Raw genomic sequence first — 20,434 nt, 5'->3', positions numbered from 1 at the left:
TCAAATTTTGTGCTCTGTTGCTCTACCACTTGCCGGGGGTCAGCCCCTCCCCTCACAGACTATCTTCCTGTCGCTTTGGCTTCACTTCTCCACAGGTCCTACCTTTCAGAAAGTGGTCAATTTTCTGTTTCTAGAATTGCTGCTCTTCTTCTCTTTGATCTCCCATTGCGTTTGTAAGTGTTTGCAGTGATTTGATAACTATAGCTGAACTCCTGTGACCTGATGTCCTCTCAGTCAGCTACTCCTTTGCCATCTTGACTCCTCCCACCAAAGAAGCTTTTCATAGCTGGAGGGGGGCTAAGTAGGTTAGAGTCAATCTGGTCAGTGTTGAGAGGTAGGTGAGGGCCAGGTAACATAGTGAATAGTAGTCCAAGAACAGGAATATGAATTTCAGTCTAAGCAAAGAGGGAAGTGATTGGATGGACTTAGTGAAGGAAATGGTTTTACCTGATTTGTTTTTGAAAGGGTCCCTCTTGGCTGTTGAGGAGATTATGTAGTGTAGATGATTAAGAACAAGAGGAGGGAGACTCATTAGAAAACTATTGCATCCATCTAGACAAAAATGATGTTGGCTTACACTAGGGAAGAAGCTGAAAAAACGAAGAGAAGTAGAGCTATTCAGGATATATTTTGAAGACAGAGCTAGGAGGATTTGAAAATATGGATGAATTAGAGCATGAAGGAAAAGAGTGAATCAAGAATGGCTCCTAATTTGGGGGTTTGAGTGAATTTAGTGGTTAGCTGTGCTGTTAAATATGGATTAAAAATATGTACTAAGCATCTACTATGTAGAGAACAATTTTTGACAAGATATATTCTTCTAACTTCTAAAATACTTTTATTGCTAACAGACTGTGAGTGCAAATCACATAAACATTTAATTGTCATCAATATTTCTATTTTATTTCAAGCAAATATTCTAAGTAAGCATTTTTTTCTTGACTCTCTCATTATCTTTGTTGTTAAAACATAGATCAGGGGTCGGTAAACATTCTTCTGAAAAGAGCCAGATAGTAAATATTTTAAGCTTTGCAGTCTATATGAACTCTGTTGCAACTATCAACCCAGATGTTATAGTGTGAAAAGAACCATAGACAACATGTTAAGGAATGATGGGCATTGTAGGAATGATGTGGCTGTATTTCAATAAAACTTTCTTTACAAAACAGGCAGTGGGCCATACTGGTTGGGGGGGGGGGTTGTAGTTTGTTGATCCCTAGCATAAATTATAGGTCCCAGAACAAGACAGTGTAGAGGAGAAAAAGAAAATCAGTTCATGAAAAAAGAAGTCAAATACTTATTTGTTGATTGATGACAAGGCATAATGGAAGTTTTAGTATTTATTTATTTTCAATTTTTTTCACTCATATTATATCCTATGTCATTCTTCTGATTTCCTCAGGATCCCTCACTCCATATAATCCTGATAAGACTATAAATCATGGTACTTTGCTCTGCACGACAACGACAGATCCTTACTCAGGTTCACCAAACAGAGTAGTTTTTCCACATGGCCACAGAGATTGAGATAGAGGTGGGTGCACTATTCAAGGAAGGTCAATTGGAATATTACTCAGCCATCAGAAAGGATGAATACCCAACTTTTGGATCAACATGGATGGGACTGGAGGAGATTATGCTGAGTGAAATAAATCAAGCAGAGAGAGTAAATTATTGTATGGTTTCACTTACTTGTGGAACACAAGGAATAACATGGAGGATATCAGGAAAAGGAAAGGAGAAGTGAGCTTGGAGAAATCAGAGGGTGAGATGAAACATGAGATACTGTGGACTTTGAGAAACAGAGGGTTTTAAAGAGGAGATGGATCAGGGAAAGGGTAAGCTTGGTGGTGGGTATTAAAGAGGGCATGTATTGCATGGAGCATTGGATATGGCACATAAACAATGAATCTTGGCATACTGAAAAAACAAAAAAAAGAAGAAAAAAAGAAACTTCCCCGCACTTGATATATAAATAGGAGGAGACAGTTTTCTCGACTGAGGGTCTGCTGAAAGGGGGCTAAAGTTGTATAAATTACACAGATTATTTTGCCAGGCATTTGGTCAGTTCAGAACAACTGCAAGCAGAGATAAACTGAATCGAGAGCCATGACAACATTGTTTGGGAAGCTTAATCCAGCTATGTCTAAAGCCAGAGAGACATGCCAGAACTTCCTAGTTCTGTAAATCAGTAAATTCCCTTTTTGTTTCAGCTAGTTTGAGTTGAGTTTTGATCAGTTGCAGACAAAAGTTTTTAGACAAAAGTACTGCTTCATTGAATTTGGAAGGGGAAGACAATTACGGTTTGAATTCCTTGAATGTGCTGAGCATAATACACGTTAAACTTAGTCAAATTTGAAAGGTGGGACTGAGACAGGGACTCAGAGGTAAGTGATTTGCCTGAAGTTGTGGAAGTTTTTGGTCGAGTTATGATCTGACTGTTGATGTTTCTGACTCCCAGCACCACGCTATTTATGATACCATGTAGTAAGGAAGCATAAAAATTAAAGGAAAAAAATAATATAATTTTTGGATTCCTCTCTCTATTTCTTTTAAAGTAGTTTTATCTAGGGCTCCAAAACTGCATGAGAATAAAGGTGATTCTTGAAACAGCAAAAAGACAGCTGAATCTCTAAGAAGTTTCTTTAGTAGACGTAGTATATGAGCTGTTAAGCAATCAATCATGGGCCAACTTTCAAAGCTGCTTTGAATTTTAAAATGGAATGTTTCTAGCTTAATTGTCCATAGGCTAAAGCTGGAAAATGTTAGCTTTCTTTTTTCCTGCATAGAGAGACCAGATTTCATATGTATGCAGGAAATGCGGAGCCAGGCAAACCATTCATTTCCATATCTCTAAGTAGGCTGTGTGAGTTTGATGAGGAAGGGCAAGTAAGGGATATAAAATCAGCATCAAAGATTCATGCTGAGGAAACTCTTCTTGAGAGCTATATGGAGACAGGAGTACAAGAGGGGTTTCTTCCTAGGTGGAAAGAGGTGATAATTAAACATAATTTGTAGAAGAAAATTAATAGTGATGGACTTGAATCCTTTATAGCAAATGTAAATTTCAAAGCAATTTTGTGTGGAGAAGTAAAAGGCTATAATATATGGCTGAGTGGTATATTCTGACAGTAATGGTCCTCTTGTGCAGTGAGTTATTAAAGACTTTCATCTCACAGTTTTCAACAATGAAAAGGAAAGCAGTTTGGGGGCATTTTCTGAGATATGTCCCTTGTGTTGATTTAGCTTGTATGATCAGTAGGTTATCTCACCAGCTGTTGGAAAAGGTTAAATTTGCTAAAGGGGTGAAAGACTAAAATGTAAGAAGGGTGCTATTTCAGAAAAATGTATTGTTTCCTCTCTGGGACTAAGAAACCATGACCTTGGACAAGTCGTTTAATCTCTCTGGGACATGATCTCCACATCTTGTCCAAGGATGTTGTCCACAGCTTTTTCCAACTCCAGAAATCTAGGATTCCCCTCTTATGATAAAGAATGGCCCCTTGGGAATGAATTTTCCTCTCCCTTTAGGGAGTTTGCCCTGAAGAAACCTCAGAGATGTTTCACTTGGAGTCATTTTCGGTCTTTTCTCCCATATTTTTGAAATGGATTCTAGAATCACCTTCAGAACTGATTCCCTTCAGGGAGCACAAGACAGAGATAGTGAAGGACTGGAGCCATTTCACAAAGCTTGTCACTCAAGCTTTCATAAAGGTCTACAGAAGGAAAACTTGTCTGGGAACCAACAGCTCAGCCCAACTGGATTACAAAACAAATGACTATGGGTTTGGGATGTTCTTTAACAGTCTTGGCTTGTGAGAATTGGACCTCACAGTTCTTGGATATTCTGATGAACTTTTTTTTTTTACTGTTTGTGTTTCACTTGGGATGTTTCTATTACCCTATCTTTAAGTTCACTGTTTTTTTTTTTTTTTTTTTTTTTTTTTTTTTTTTTTTTTTTTTATAGCTCTGTTGCGCCCAGTTGGGAGCTGTCAAAGACATTCTTTATTTCTGTGTTTTTGATTTCTAATGTTTTATTTTGATTTTTTAAAGTAGTTTTCCCCCACTCTGCTAATAATACCCATTTGATCTTGTATGTTGTCTCTCTACTTTTTTTCATTAGAACCCTTAACAGATTAATCAGTTACTTAAAATTTCTTTTCTGTTCATTTAAATTCCTTATCTGTTAATTGCGTCTATGTGAAATATGGTCATGATGATTGCTTTGTTTACTCAAACTGTTTTTTCCTTGCCTTTTGATAGGTTTTTCGTTTTTATGCTGAAAATTGACATGCATGAATAATAACTCCTGAGGTAAATAGACATTTTGGATGGAGGATATATATAGTCTGGCTATGAGTTGGGCTGTGTTTAATGTTTGCTGTACCTATAGGGAGTAGAGACTCCATAACTGTCTAGCATCTTTGTTTTTTTTCCTCCCTTGGCTTTAAGCCTTCTCTTTGGATTACTTCTCAGAGGCAGTCTCCGTCCTACAGCTTTCTCAGCTGCAATTTTGTTATACCAAAGGTTTGCTGGTGTGGTGGTTGGGTGTGGGCGAGGGAAGACGTCTCAGTCATTTAGTGGACCTCTGTCTCATAGTGTGGCCTTCACAAGTGTTTCTGTCCCTCCTCAAGACATACAACTTCCCCCCACTTTCCCTGTGTCAAGTTTCAAAGACATTTCCTTGAAGCTCTGTCCCAGTTCATTTTTCCTCTCTTCCCTCAGTGACATACGAGTGCTAGAAGAGAGTAAGGTGGAAAGGACATCTCTTTCCCCAGGTGAGAGAAATTTTCCGTATTGCTGTGTCATGAAGTATTTCATCTCTGAGATTAAATAAGCCTTTATTATGGAAAAGGAAAGGAGAGGATTGTTTGCTGCTTTTCCCCTCCCTTTGTCAGCCCCATAGAAGATGTTTCTTGGATCCTCAATGCGAGAATCTGTGGGTTTCCTGGAAGGAAAACCCAAGAAAGTGTGTGGGCTCTCTGACTGCAGCACCCAGCAGTTTGTCATGATCAAGCTAGTTAGCACTCAGACTATAGCAATCAGAATCACTAGTAAAGGAAGGAGTTTCACAATTTATGGCTTCTAGTGGCTTCAGCTCCAGGTAAGTATGTCTCTAGTGCTGTATCTCTCTGGATGCACCTGTCTCTAGATTTTGGAGTGGCCGTACGCTCTGGTACCTAAGTTCTCTGATAGCTTTAAGAACAATTGTTGATTTTTACTTTGTGCAGCTTTTTCTTATTAATGGCTTAAGTGATAGCTTGTAGCTCTTTAAGTGTCAGCTGAAAGAGATAGACTCATATCTACCAATTTTACTGAAAAAAAAAAATGTGCTCCATTTCAACCCTAGAGACCCACACAATTTGCACAAACAGAAAGATGTGTAAATTGAACAAGTCGAACAACTTTATATAAGGTAGAAGCAATCATTAAAACCAATAAGATATATAATGTAATACAAGTTTGTTGTGCTGACTGTAAGATGAAAAGAAAATTCTAGAATGTGTGCTAGATGGTGGAGGAGAGGTGCAAGGATTCACTTTCTGGAAGGTGTCCTCATCATGCTGTACCTCTTTCTTAGTTAACATTTTAGAGTTCATGTTTTATCTTGCAAGCTCTTAGAAATAAAATCAAAGGACAGAAAAACATCTGTTTAAGAAAATGAAGGCTAAATCCAAAAGCACATCGAAACATACGGATAATGCACACATATTCAACAGACTGACGAGATGAAGAGGAAGCTGTTCTTTATCCTTCTTACTTGGCATATATTCCCAAATAAAAATGTTTTGGTTCATTGAACCATGACCCACAGTTTAAATTCGTTCCATATGATATTCTCTGACTAGAAAGTGTGTCTAATAAATTGCTTAATGTGTCTTTGCTTAAAAATACAACATTGAAATACCACATCTTAAAGTATATTTACTTAGTGCATTTCAGGTGAAAAAAGTCATTACTACTGCCCTCCCCTGCAAAATGTCATGTCCAAAATATGGTAAACTTTGTCAAGAGCTATTACGGAAAAACAACATTCACTGAGCACTCCCTATGTGAAACAATTCTGTAATTAGTTGTAGTTTTTATTTCTTTAAAAGTCTTGATTCAGTTAATTAGTAACTGTCTTTCCTCTAGAGCAATGTAAAAAACCATAGAACACTTTCATTTTCCTCACTTTTCCCCCTAGCTTCTACCAACCCATGTGGTAGCTGCCTGGAATTTTAGCTCATATTACTGTTAAAATTCTTTTTTTTTTTTCCATAATAAATATGTACTTAGACCTGACAACCAGTGGTTCTTCCTTCTCAGTTGACTGTATCTTCCCATATACTCCTGCTTATGTCTGGATTCATTTTCTTTCCTGATGTAGTTCATCCTCTGAGAAGCAGTTATTTTCAGAAACAATCTAAAGTTATGGACCTTTGATGTCCAAACTCACTCTGAAATCACAATGTGTGTGTATAGATTTCTAGAATTAAAGTATTTTCCTGAGCAGTTATAAGTGCTCCATTGTCTTCTTGTGGCCAATATTGTTGATGACAAATCTAGTGTTACCTGATTTCTTAAAGTAAGTTCTGAAGCAAAGTTGTAAAGATAAGTAGATTTTCTCTTGCTAATGTCCTGTGGTAGATCTCTAATATGTCAGCATAGCATTGGTGGCAGTGGGGTTTGTATTGTAGTTTGGCTCTGCCATCCCTCTTAATTTAAATGCATGCCTTTCTTTCATTTTTAGAAATTATCAGTGGTCTTTTTGAATATTATTTTCCCTTTATTCTCTCCCTTCCTTCCTCTACAACATCTGTTACATGTTGGGACTTCTATTCTCTCTCTTAATGGTCTGTGGGTATTTAGTATTGGATTATTTGTTTCCTATAATGAGATATTTGGAGTTCTTTATATATTCTGGATACAAGTCCTGTAATTTAGATATGTTTAGGTATATGATTTGCAAATATGTTCTCCCAATCTGTGTCTTGTCTCTTCATTCTCTTAATATATCATTCAAAGAGCAGAAGTCTTTAATTTGGATATAGTCTAGTTTATCATTTTTAAATGGCTTCTCCTTTTAGTAATTTTAAAAAGATATTTATTTATTTATTTGTCAGAGAGAGAGAGGCAGAGGGAGAGGGAACACAACTAGGGGCAGTGGGAGAGAGAGAAGCAGGCTTCCCACTTAACAGGGAGCCCAAAGTGGAGTTTTATCCCAGGACCTTGGGACCATGACCCAAGCCGAAGGCAGACGCTTAATGACTGAACCACCCTGGTGCCCCTCCTTTTAGTATTATATCTAAGAAAAACGTTCTTCTACATTTTCTTCCAGAACTGTTATAGTTTCAGGTGTTATATTTATGTCCATAATACATTGTGAATTGATTTCTGTAAATATTACAAGATATGAATTAAAGTCTTGTTTTTGTTTTGTTCTGCATATTGATGTCACTTTTCCCAGCATCATTTGTTAAAATGGCACTTTACTCTCCACCAAGTAACTTTTCCCTCTTTTTTGAAAGAGGGAAACTAACCATATCTACAAGGGGTGGTCTACTTCTAGTTTCTCTATTTTGTTCCATTGTTCATCTATCTTGACTTTAATATCACACTTCTTTGATTACTACAACTTTATAATAATATTTTCTTTAATAATAAATCTTGAAATCAGATAGTATGGTTCCTCCAAATTTTCAAGTAAGCTTTTTCTAAGTTGTACTAGCATTTCTAGATCCTTTACATTTCCACGAAAATGTTACAAACAGCTTTTCAATTTCCACTGGAAAGCATTTTAAAAATCTGGTTGGAATTGCATTGAATCATTGACTCAATTTTGGAATAACTGATACCTAAATGATATGGATAAGTATATTCAGCCTCTCCATTAACTTATGATTTAAAATTTCGCACAGCTGTAGAAAGGAAAGTTCCTCAACTTGATGAAAAACCAAAAGACCAAAAGTTTCGTGCCTACGATAGGAAATAAACAAGGATGTCTATTGTCACTATCTCTGTTTAATGTTGTACAGGAGATCTTAACCAGTGCAATATGGCAAGAAAAAAAACTAAAAGTAAAATGATTTAAAAGGAATGAGGAAGACTATACTTATTTGCAGACAATAGGATCATTTATGTAGAAAATCCAAGAAATCTACAAGAAGGTAGGCAAACTAATGAGTGATTTAACTAAGATGGCAGAATATAATGTCACAATATAATACTGAATTTTTATATAGTAGCAATCAAGTATTGGGAGCTGTAATTAAAAATGATACCATTTGCAATATTGTAAGCATTAAATAGAGATAAATATAGAACAATCTGTGTGTTTTAGTTACCAACTATTACTGGGAGAATCGTACAGTATTCATACATCTGGTGACCGAATAATGCTATAATGTCAAATTTTACAAAATTAATCTTGAGATTCAATGAAATGATAGTCTCAGTCAAAATCTCAATGGGATATTTAAAGAAATTGATTATTTGATTCAAAATTGTATGAAAATGCAAAGGCCAGAATAGTCAAGACAATTTTGAAAGTGAGGATCACTGGAGTATGTAACCTATTGGCAAGACTTTCTATTAAGCTACAGTAATTAAGATAGTGTGATAGATGTAGAGTTTAATGGAATAGAATAGACAGTCTAGAAATAGACTCACACCTATATGGTTAATTGATTTGCAAGAAACCTGCCAGGTAATTCAATGGGAAAAAGAAAATTCTTTTTATCAAGTGCTGAAACAACTGGACCTCATATCAAAAAAAAATTAACCTCCCCTGTTATCTCACACCATACATAATAAATAAGTCATCATGGATCACAGGACTAAAGAGTGAAAACTAGGCAAGATCTAGGAAATCTAGAAAAATCTAATGGAGAACATTTTTGTGGCCTTGAGTTAAGCAAAGCTTTCTTGATAGGACACCAAAAAAAAAAAAAAAAAAAAAAAGCATGAAGCATAACAAGACAAAAAATGATGACGTGGTCTTCATTAAAATTAAGAAATATGTCTTTCATGGTTATTCATCCTTTCTGATGGAGGCATAATACTCCATAGTGTATATGGACCACATATTCCTTATCTATTCGTCCGTTGAAGGGCATCTTGGTTCTTTCCATAGTTTGGTGACCGTGGCCATTACAGCTATAAACATTGGGGTACAGATGGCCCTATGGACTCTGAAAAACAATCTGAGGGGTTTGAAGTGGTGAGGGGGGTGGGAGGTTGGGGTACCAGGTGGTGGGTATTATAGAGGGCACGGATTGCATTGAGCACTGGGTGTGGTGAAAAAATAATGAGTACTGTTATGCTGAAAATAAATAAATTTAATTAAAAAAATTAAGAAATATGCTATTATGAAAATAAAAGAGCAAATACCTTCTGGGAGAAAATTCACAAAACATAGCTGATAAAGAACTTGTATTCACCATAAATAAAGAGCTCTTACTATAAAATAGTAAGAAAAAATACTTTTTAAAACAGCGAATGGTTTGAATAGTTGCTTCGCCAAAGGTTGTATGTGACGAGAGAAGGAACGAAAAGTTGCTAAGTATCCTTACAAAACTGAAAGGGAAATTAAAACCAGATGAAATACTACCACACATCCAATAGAACATCTAAAATGGAAGACCAAAAACTTAAGTGTCAGTGAGGATGAGAAACAGGCCTCTCATTGCTGGTGTAAATACAAAGCTATGCCCTCACTTTAAGAAATCATATTGGCAGTTTCTAATGAGGTTAAACATACCATTACCATTTGACCAGCATTTCCACTTCTGAGTATTTATTCAAGGAAAATGAAAGCATGTATCTGTTTGTTTCATATGTATGAAAGACTTGTACCAAAATATTCATATCAGCTTTATTTTTTTTAACTTTTTAAAGTTTTTTAAAAATTTATTTATTAGACAGAGAGATCACAAGTAGGCAGAACAGCAGGAGGAGAGAGAGGGGAATGCAGGCTCCCTGCTGAGCAGAGAGCCCAAGGTGGGACTTGATCCCAGGACCCTGAGATCATGACTTGAGCCGATGGCAGAGGCTTAGCCCACTGAGCCACCCAGGCACCCCATATCAGCTTTGTTCTTAATAGCTAGCTAAAAACTGGAAAAACCCAAAGGTATATAGGTCGGTGAGTGGGTTAACCATAGTGTGACATGTCCATTGGAGGAATACCATATACTGTTTCAAAATAATCAAGAACATGATGAATCCTAAAAGCATTATGATAAGTGAAAGAAGCCTGATACAAAAGACTGCATATTGTATGATTCCACTGGAATAAAATTCTAGGAAAGGCAAAAAGAATAATAGTCACAGCAAGAAGTCCAGTGGTCACCTAGAGCTGGCATGAGAAGGACTGACAGCAAAGAGGCAGAGGATACTTGTGAGGTGGGGAAATTATTCCAGACCTTGACTGTTGTTGTTACATGCCTATCTGTATTTGCCAAAACCATAGAATTGCACGTTTTAAATTCATGGTTTTGGTAGATTAAATGTAACTCAATAAAGCTGATAATAATAAAAAAAAAAAAAACAAAAAAAAACAGACTCCCGGAATACCAGAAAAAAGAAAGAACCATTTTTCTTTGGAAAGAAAAGCTGAGGGTAATATAAGAGACCACTCAAAACTTTCATTTATCAAAATCAGAAGTGGCTGTATAAGGAGAATCTCCTGAATAACCCAGCCGTGTTCTTTGATCCCAACCAAAATTCCCCCCCCCTTTTTTTTCGGGTTTCCTTTGTTACCTTTTCCTTAAATTAAAGATTGCTTGTTCCTTTATTGGCAAAGAACCTTTAATATATCAGCTTTGATATTCAGAATTTTTAAAAAATTTGCATTATTCTCATTTCACCATTGTTGTGAGGAGACAGTATGGGAAGAGGCTAGCTGCCTTCCCCATACACCCATCTACAGGTGCAGGCTGCCGGCTTGCTCTAAGACTGATTGCAGATCCCTTAGCCCCCTCTGTCGAGCTGGGATCAGACATGAGCCTACAAAACGAAAGGCTTTGTGAATCTTTCCCTTACTTGCCTTAACAACTGCTTAGTCCTAAAAGCTGTCTAGCTAGAAAAGATGTGCAACAAAGTAGGAACTGGAGACTCAAGATATTTCTAATTATGGTTTAAAAACCCCCACAAAACGGGAATGTAGAGGGGAATGAAATTGTTTTCAGCCTTCCTTGTTAGCTTGCCATGCACGTATCAATGGCTTCATTACCAACACAGTCACACAAAAGTATTTAAAAGTTTACTTCTCTTTGGATCATCTTATCCCACACCTTTTATGGCTTTCTCATCTTCCATAACTGTCATCTTCAGCATTTGCAGCCCTTCTCAAGAGAGAGGAAGAAAAATATGTTGTGTATATAATATATGATGACTCAACCCTGTTGTTATCATCACTCATAGGAGAGATGGGGGATCATAAGGTATGAGTTATCCCTCACTCCCTCATTCACAGAGATAAAAACATAGAAATGCCATTCCAACATTTAGGCAAGATATACTTACTAGGAATGGCGGAGAAAAATAAATTGTCACTCTTATATTCCTTCCACGATAAAATGGTAGGATTGAGGGAAGCAATGGAAGTCTTTGGAATAAAATCATCATTCCACCAAATGTAATCTTTATATTTATTTAGATAAAGTCTCCCCGGGTTTTGGGTTTTCCACAAGGACCAAAGAGAGAGTCTCTAAACACATCTACTTGTATATGAAATGGGTAGATTCCAGTAGATGGTTCTCTTGTTCGAGAGCTAGGTTTGCTTATAGAATTTCGGGACTCACAAGTGATTGCAAATTTTCTGAGCAGTGACCCTAAAAAAAGAGCTTCAGTGTTGTAACTTTGAACACATTCTTCACCCTAATTTACTCAGCGCAAATGTACATTCCATAGCACTACTAGTGTTAATGTCTATACGTAGTGACCTTTTCCATTTGGCTTAAGGACCCTTGTTTAAATGTTTTCCCATATTGAAATGGTATGTATTTGAAGCTCTGAAAGTCATATGGATCGATTATGGTCTTTATATGAGTTGGTCACTGTCCCACTAAAGTTCTCCCCCCAAGTTGCAATTATTATATTATTATAGGAATTTGTGAAACTGGGTAATTAAAAGTCCCATGAGACGTATAGAGTAATCCAGTGATATTTACTGTTCAATACATTTTTCTCTCTAGTAACATACAGATCTTTAAAAGAATGTTCTTAGAAGTATTAACGTATTTCAGATTTTCTTGCATCTACAAGCGCTAGTATATATCATCCTTGCAAAGCAGCATGGAAACTTAAAACAAAACAAAACAAAACAACACCACCAAAAAGACAACTGCAGAAAGGTTTTACATGTGGACTCTTGTTTGTGGCAGACCATCTTTCATCCTTAGTGAGACTATTAGAACTGCAAGGGAACCTTAAGGACTGTTAAGATGATTAAGAGCCACATTTAATAGTTGCGCCTGTAGCATCTTGACAAACATTTTAATTTTATATCTCTCAAGTAAGCCCATAAAACAGCATGATCTAAAAATCCTTAACAAATATATTAATAAAAATTTAAACATGCATGTATTACTTATCCTGTTTTGAGTTAATTACATAATAATATTGCCATTTATACACCTTAATCAGATTAAATATTGATCAGTGCACTTTTCATTGATACTTCATTATGACACAATAACTGTCTTGTTGTAACTGAATGAAACTTTAAATTAATTAAAGAGTTTGGATGTAAATGAAAAGTTATGGAAAGAGATCCCTTTTAAACATCAACAGGACTAGAAAGCTCAGTCTATGAATTAAAACAGAAAAGAAAAATTCAACTCAACCTATTTTAAGGGTTTAAAATAATTAGATCTAAGAATGATGATCCAATTTTTTTTTTCCATAGGCTTCAGCTGTATTATCAGTTAGACTGGGTTCATCTATCACTCTGTGTTAAGGAAGAGGTTATGAAATATTACAATTATTTCTAAGGATTATGGTCTTTGTTTATTTCAAAAAGAAGCTAGATTTTAAACAGCATCTAAGATTTGTTAGCATGTGATTAAGGCTGTTTATTTTCATGCTGATGAGCTGAGAGCTGTTTCAATGGAGAGATGCTGTAATTTTCCCATGATCTGGAAAATAATTCATGGCACTTTTTATGTTGTCATTAACTGTCATGTCTCTTGAGTTAAATATGAGCCCTGTCATTTGGAAGTCAGAAAGCGGCTCCTAAATTTCTCAATTTCATTAGCAATTGATTCAAATCATTTCCCGAAAATAGTCTGAATTGACATATGAATTGTAGTGGTTCCTCTGCTTGGTGATTAATTAATCAAGCCATCAGGTTCACATTAAACTATTTATCAATCTTACGATTTCCTGCTTTTCAGAAAAAATTAAAAAGCACTCTAATGATATTTTATGAGTTTGGAGAAAAATTAAAATGGGACCGAAAAAAGTAATCTGTCCTTCCTAATTCTGAAGCTTTGTGATGTCAGTTTCTGTCAGCCAAGACACTCGGGGAGAATAAGGTGGAATGGGCACCCTAGGGACGGCGCTTTGGATCATCCTGCGGGCCTCAGTTTCTCCATCTGTAAAATATAAAAAATGAACTAAATGATCTCTCGTTTTCTTTCACTTTAAAAATTATAGGAGTCTGTGAATCAAAATGGAATGTGATCATTCTTACGCTTAGTTTTATTATTTTATTGTGTACCATTGTCTTACAGTAACAAAAACCAAACAAACAACTTAGGGTTATTGATAGAGCCTCAGAGCCTCCAAATTAAAATTGTAATTGACGTTCTTGGTGCAACATTGGATACTGTTCTGCAATTTGTGTGTGCAATACTATTTTCCACCGAAGGCCACATTAGTCTGGGTGTTTTCTGTTGTGCTCTTATGACCAGGGACCATAGCTGACTGCTTCGAACCAAAATGACCGTATGAACCTTTCCAAGTGTTGGGCTGCACCCAGAGCTGTTTGTTAGCTGAGAAAACTGCTGGCACAACATCAAGCTGTTTGCCTATTTAATTTCATTCAAACTTTGCTGAGTTCAGTTAATAGCCAGTTCTTTTCCAAATAAACAACTAGCCAACCGAATTCCGTCCCCTTTCTTTCAAATTTGCTGTGTGTACAACTGCAAAACAAAAGACTCTTTCCATACAATTCCCTCTGGTATTACTTACAGAGCACTGACGTTTCTCTCCTGAAGTTAATTGCATTTTAAGTGCTGGCCTTCCTCTGGTGTCCTAGAACAGAGCGTGCAAGCCACACAGAAAGGCCCCTATATGGGATCCTACCCGTCTCTCTCCTGCCAGCAGCACTGGGGCAGAGGCCACCTTCCTGGTTTCATCTCCCTGGGCCACTGCCTCCTCAGGAAGACGGGGGAAACGGAATGTCCTTTTCCTTATTTCTTTTCCTCCAGGCAGGCTGTGACTAGTCGGTCCTGTGCGGTGCCAACTGCAGACTTCAGACGGAGCGAAGAAACCAGAGGAACCATCCAAGAGCGCCTGGCTTCCTCGGAGGCTGTGGGAGAAACTACCTTCCTCCCCCACCAGTGGGAAGGTCCCTCCTCTTGAGGAAATGGATGGAGGCCTTTGGGTCTGAGGTCTCACCGGTTCTGTTGCAGTGCTGACCGTGCCCCACCTCTACCCTGCCTTGGACACACGTGCATCTTATCTATGAGGAGGGCAAGACCCAAGGAGAACTTGCCCAAGAATGACACCTTTTGGAAGACTTGTCTGTAAGGGTTTTACGGGTAGGCTATGTGACACGTAAACCCACAAAGGATCCTACATTTAGACTTCAACTGTATCTCCGAGTGAGCTTATTCATACAGCTGCCAAGATCATAGCAGAACTGGAGAAAAAACAAGGTTCATCACAGGACCAGAAACTTGTGCTCAATTTTGGAAAAATAGTCTCCATAACCCCCATTTTATTAATTTGGTGATTATCCTAGACATAGCACATTGTTTTTTAAGTAGGCTCCATGCCCATCGTGGTCAAGGCTCGAACTCATGACCCTGAGATCATGACCTGAGCTGAGATGAAGAGTCAGATGCTTAACCAACTGAGCCCCCTTCGCACCCAGCACAATATATATTTTTTTTAACTTAAAGAGTTAACTTGTTTAGCATAACCATTGGAACATATACTATGATTTTCATAACTCTGTGTCAGTGTTTCTTCTTATTTTTTTCTTATACCAGGAGCTTAAAGGAAACAGAGAAGCCCGGGCCTCCCAGTCTCTCTGAGGCTTTACTCGTTCATCCTGAGTATCCTTCATTTTCATCTCCACCATGCCAGAGTCCCACTCCGCGGGAAGACAACGCCATGTAGTAAAAGGAAAATAACATATGGGAGAGGCACATTACAAGTACCAAATGAACGACCTAAGCCCTATAACAGTCTTGGTGCATTGCCAAAAGACACCTCCAATTATATTACTAAAGAGAAGAAAAAATCCCTCACCTCTAGATGATATTCTACTCCTGCTATTTTGTTATAATGCACTTGTAATGCAGAACTATCCCAAGCCCTTTCTGGAATATGCCATGCTTTCAAACTCCCGGGCTAGCACCGTGAGGATGGAAAGGAATTGCATTTGCAAATGTCAGCCCACCTCATCCATCTCCCCTCATTCAAACAATACGCATTCGAGGTTCAGCAATCGGAGTTATATATTTTTCCTTAATGTTGTTGTAAGGTAATGGTTCTCTTATCTGAAATTCATCAGCCTGCTATAAATTTAAACTCCATTACTGCCAATAGAGAAAAGCTAAGCACCAAACCACTTTCAATAAATTTGCACTTATGCAATTGAACTGATACGGCCTCAGAGGAAAAGGTGAAACTCGTCTTGAGATATTTAAGTTAGTCTGAGTCACTGCTTCGTCTGGTGTTAAATTGGATCCATCGAGAAATGTAGGGCAGCACTCATCAGCCCTGAGTTATAAGAAGAGATTTCAGGGTAAAAAAAAAAAAAAAAAAAAAAATTCTGTCTCCAGCATTCGTTATTAGATGGCGTAATTCTAAGAAACCAGTGGCTGGCTCTTATTTGGCACAACTAAATGCTACAAATGGAAACCTTGATGGATGAATATTTTTATGAACAACATTAATCAGGCTCAGGCCAGCCCAGGTCCTGGAGATTTGTCATGTCCGGTCATGAAGCTGTAAGTGAGGATGTCTCTGTACTCAAAGCAAAGAGGGTAATTACAAACATTTGCAAGAAGCTTCAGGACTGACAGGTAATCCCCACCCAGATCTGTATACCTGCCTAGGGATACAACAATTGTTGTTACCGTCTTCTGTTTCTGATCAGAAACCTGAGGTTCAGATACGTGAAATGACCACCTTTTCAAGGTTTGGGGAAGTAATGACTTATATTACAGCTCTGTGTTTCTGGCAGTGGAAGATTGAGAAACACACTGCATTTATCTGGAGAAAGGCTCCCAGGGTCTTTTGGTGAAGAACGACATCTTGGTCAGGAGGCAAAAGAATAACATCAGGAACCCACAGAATCACAGCTGTAGCTTCCTTGGAGAGAGAACCTTCAGAAGCTGACCTTCTGAAGCAGTCCAGCCTGGGTAGACGGGTCAGCTGGCCAATTAGAGTTGATGGTTTTAAAAGCAGAGGACAGCGTGACCAGGCCAGAGCTTCCGATCCTGTAAGGACTGGGGATTTAGATATTTAAGATGAGTTCTATTTATGGTCAGGAAAAAACACATCTCTGTGGACTCATGCATGGGAAGTTTAACTCCCAGGGCATAACGAGCAGGCTACAAGTGGTGGGGGCTTAGCTGTCAGACACAGACACAGACACGGACACACACATACACACACACACACACACACACACACACACGCCCACACCACACACCCTCCCTGGCCCTTTCTCCCAGCCCTAGCCCCAGTGCCCATTCTAAGGCCAGAACTGGCATCACATACCCGTTGCAAGAACTGAACAGCATTTGCACTTAATTGGATGATATACATTATTCATGAGCCTTGAGTCTGTGATGATTTTGGCATTCATTAGGGGGGAAAAACGGGGCATTAGTTTTCGTGGTACAAAACATTCCGTATTAAACTTCATTTGCAATCCACTTTTAAATGTGAGGAATTAGAAATGCTTTTAAGCAAAGTTAGGAACTATGAAATAGCTGGAAAACAAGTAGCAACAACTTCTAAAGATGGCGAAGAAAGGAGTAAAAGCTGGGATTTTCAGATGTCTCCCTACTCAGAGCTCCAAGTTCCAAGCTCCGAGTATAGGAGAGGGAAAGTCACACTGAAATTAAAGCAGGTTCATAAAAATTACAATAATGATACAGGTTTGCATGCATATGCACAGACTTATGAATGTAGATACCAGATATATTATATATGGATATCTATATTTTATATTATATATAATAAATATATGTATATGGCATATATATATATGTGTATATAATACACATATATTCAACATTTATTTAAAGCAAGGATGAGTTGAGGGTTCTTCTTCTTCTTCTTTTTTTTTTTTTACTACATCTATTTTTCCAAAATAAAAGCATCGTTTCCTGGAAGATAAATGAGACCTGGTTTAGGGTGGTATCATGCCCTTTTTCATTCCATTTAGAATAAAGATTTCAGATCATACCAGAAGTTTCTCAAGAATGAGGTTAAATCCACCTCATTTCCCTTTTCACAAGTATATCTAGAATCCAGAGTTGAGATCATCTAAGTCTATCCCTTTATTGTACAAATGCAGAAACTGAGGCACAGTAAGGGATCTAGGAGCCCTGGTGCCCAGGGGGTGGGGGGCAGAGGACATTGGGCTATCTCAGGAACCTTCACATACTGGCTCCCCACATGACATGGCTCCCTGGGAAAGCCCCTTAGTCATGGGCCTTGAAGTAACCCAAATCTGGGTATAGACATAGTCATAGTAAGATCTTAGGTAAGCCTGTTCTTCTTGTTAAGCCTCAATGCTTCAGTACAAAATAAAGACTTTTTTTTTTTTTAAATAAAGACAACTTTTGAACATTAGGAGTTTTGAGGTGATAGCTATACGTAAAGCCCTTTGGACAAACATACATTAGATCTCCATAAATCTTCCTTGTGACTATCTGTTTTTTTATTTTATTTTTATTTTAAAGTCTGAACACACAGCCTACCTGGACGTTCTTGCTGTTGCTTGCTAGCTGTCCTACCTTGGTGACATTTGTGTAACGTTCTCAATTAGACGTGGAGTTCCTTAGATCAGTTTCATCTTTAGTCCCACTTAGTATTCCCCAGTGTCTGGTCTTCATTCAACCAGCCGGTGCTCAGCAGTGCTACCAGCTGTGTTTTACACAGTGGGACAATTTATGATGCGCCGTCTTTCCTCTTTCCACGTGTCCCTACAAGGTTGAAGTACCTCCCTTCAGAAATCAGTGCTGATTCTGTACTGCAGAAAATCCCATGTACAACAATATCGACAAGCAAAGTTCCCTTCATTGTCTCAGTTAATGCCCACAAAGACCCAGGCAGGCAGTGGCCACCATCTGCATTTAATAGAGGAGGAAAGCAAGTTTGCAGGGGAAAGGGAGCTATGTGTCTGCCTTCCGTCCAGCAACAAAGGGATGGGCGTGGAAAATAATCTCAGGTGTCCCATCTTACATCCAGGGGGACCCCACTCAATATGCTGTCTCTCCGTACAGACTCACTGTCTATTGTTGTGGGTTGCACTCCACAAAGCAAGGCCCCTCTTTAAGTAGGGTGTTTTTAGAAGAGTAGGATAAAGAGGTTGGCTCATTTTTGCCAATGTTTTATTTGCGAAAGTCCCAAAGCTAAAGTGATTGCCCGTCACCAAGGGTCTGAAGCAGGGCTCCAAGAAGCTCATCATAAGAGGGAAATTTCTTTGAAGTTTCCCATTAAAATTCACGTCCATTTGAGTCAACGCCACATTAAAATATATGTGTATTAAAATATATGTATTAAAATAAATACACATTTTACTGCTTAAATCTTGAAGTAAAATAGGTATTCCAAGAAAAGGCACCATTTTATCTTCTGGTTCAGGGCACCCTGGCCCACAGCTGTACACTGAGATTCAGAAGCATGGTTGGGGCTCTCTGTCTCTATGGTAATCCCCCAGTCTCGGCTCCAGCCCCGACGCAGAGTGACCCCCACAGTCTATTATCATCAGGACCCAGCTAATGGGCCTCGATGAGGGCGGGCCTGCACACGCAACCGGACTGACCCATCCGTCAATTTTTCTTAAGGAGCCACTGAGGATGCTTGCTTCCCACAAAAGCCCTAAGAGCAGCTGAACTCATTTCTCTTCTGTCCATGTGTATTAATTCCCGCTTCTGTAATGAGATACAGAGGAGGGAAAAAAGGGCTGAGGACTGATGTGGAATCAGATTGGGCCTGATGAGTTATGGAGCCTGCCTTCTCATCAGCGATGTAAAACAGCCCGGGCTCTATTTACTGCTGCTGTCAGCAGGATCGATAAATAACATTTTCAGTGACATGAAGAGGGAACGTGGGAGCTCAGTGAAATGAAGGGGAGCCAGAGGTAGAAGCAGACAATGCCCTTTTTCTCTTCCTGCCCCGGCAGGAGTTACCTGTCTGCCTCGGGGGGAGAGAAGGGGCACGGATCTGATTTCACTTTGAAGGGAGGAGGCTGCGTCCCAGAAGGAAGAGAGGGCTTCTAGGCAAGGAAGAAAGGCAAGGAGGGGCGTGGTTCATTATCCTCACTCGCACTTCCCTCCTGTGCTGAGCCGCAGCCCCAGCTGAGCCGCTAAGCCGCTATCAGCTGGCCTGGGTGGGCAGCGCCCCCCATTCTTAGCCCCTTCAGAGGGAGGAAACTTGGCTTATTGTTGAGACTGGACAAAAGAGTACAGGGCCAAGGTAGAGCCCAGAGGAGGCGTGCCTGACTGTCGAGGGGCTGAGAGGACGCCGAACACTGAGAAGGGCCCCTGCGGTTAGAGGTGTTAGGTGGGGTGGCCTAGACCAGAACATCATTTCAATTCCCTCCTGCAAGAGTTTGGAGTCAAGAATTAAGATAGTCACAGAACCCGCACTTTGAGGGAATCTCTGAGGTCATCAGAATCATCTCTTCGGTACACGAAGGGCTGAGCCCGCCTATGCCCACAAGGAGATCACTAGCTCTTTCCATGGTCGGTGCCCTCCATGCCACGTGGGGGGGTGGGATCTGCTGATGCAAGGCCTCAGCTCCTTCCTGGAGCTCCTCGGCTCTCCATGCCCAGTGAGACTGGCATCCTGTTGGGGGGGTGGTGGTGCCTGGGGTCTTGGGAACACGGAAGACAGTCCTTGGGCAGTCGGTCCTGCCTTTGCGGTGCAGTAGGCTTGGTAGCAAGGTGCCCTGAGCTGAACACAGCAAAGAAGCTCGGTTGCAGGTTTGATGAACAAAATCATTTTGAGGACTTCATTTGCACTAATTCTTCCTCCC

At 39.0% G+C, this 20,434-nt stretch overlaps 1 long non-coding RNA gene across 2 annotated transcripts; it reads left to right on the top strand.

The window, feature by feature from the left end:
- Positions 1-2,218: 2,218 nt before the first annotated feature.
- Positions 2,219-17,357, top strand: LOC106007109. 2 transcript variants are annotated; one of them, XR_006607706.1, is made up of 5 exons: positions 2,219-2,387; positions 4,264-4,314; positions 4,726-4,778; positions 14,415-15,266; positions 15,698-17,357. It is a non-coding gene; the product is annotated as an uncharacterized LOC106007109 (long non-coding RNA). The 2 variants fall into 2 exon arrangements; XR_006607705.1 differs by having other exon boundaries at positions 14,415-17,357.
- The last annotated feature ends 3,077 nt before the right edge of the window (positions 17,358-20,434 follow it).

Source organism: Mustela putorius, unplaced genomic scaffold (genome assembly GCF_011764305.1).
Source record: "Mustela putorius furo isolate JIRA1106 unplaced genomic scaffold, ASM1176430v1.1 tig00000698_pilon_pilon_pilon, whole genome shotgun sequence".
Taxonomy (NCBI): Eukaryota; Metazoa; Chordata; class Mammalia; order Carnivora; family Mustelidae; genus Mustela; species Mustela putorius.
Note: the sequence above shows the minus strand (reverse complement) of the source record. Positions and strands in the feature narration are given on the sequence as shown.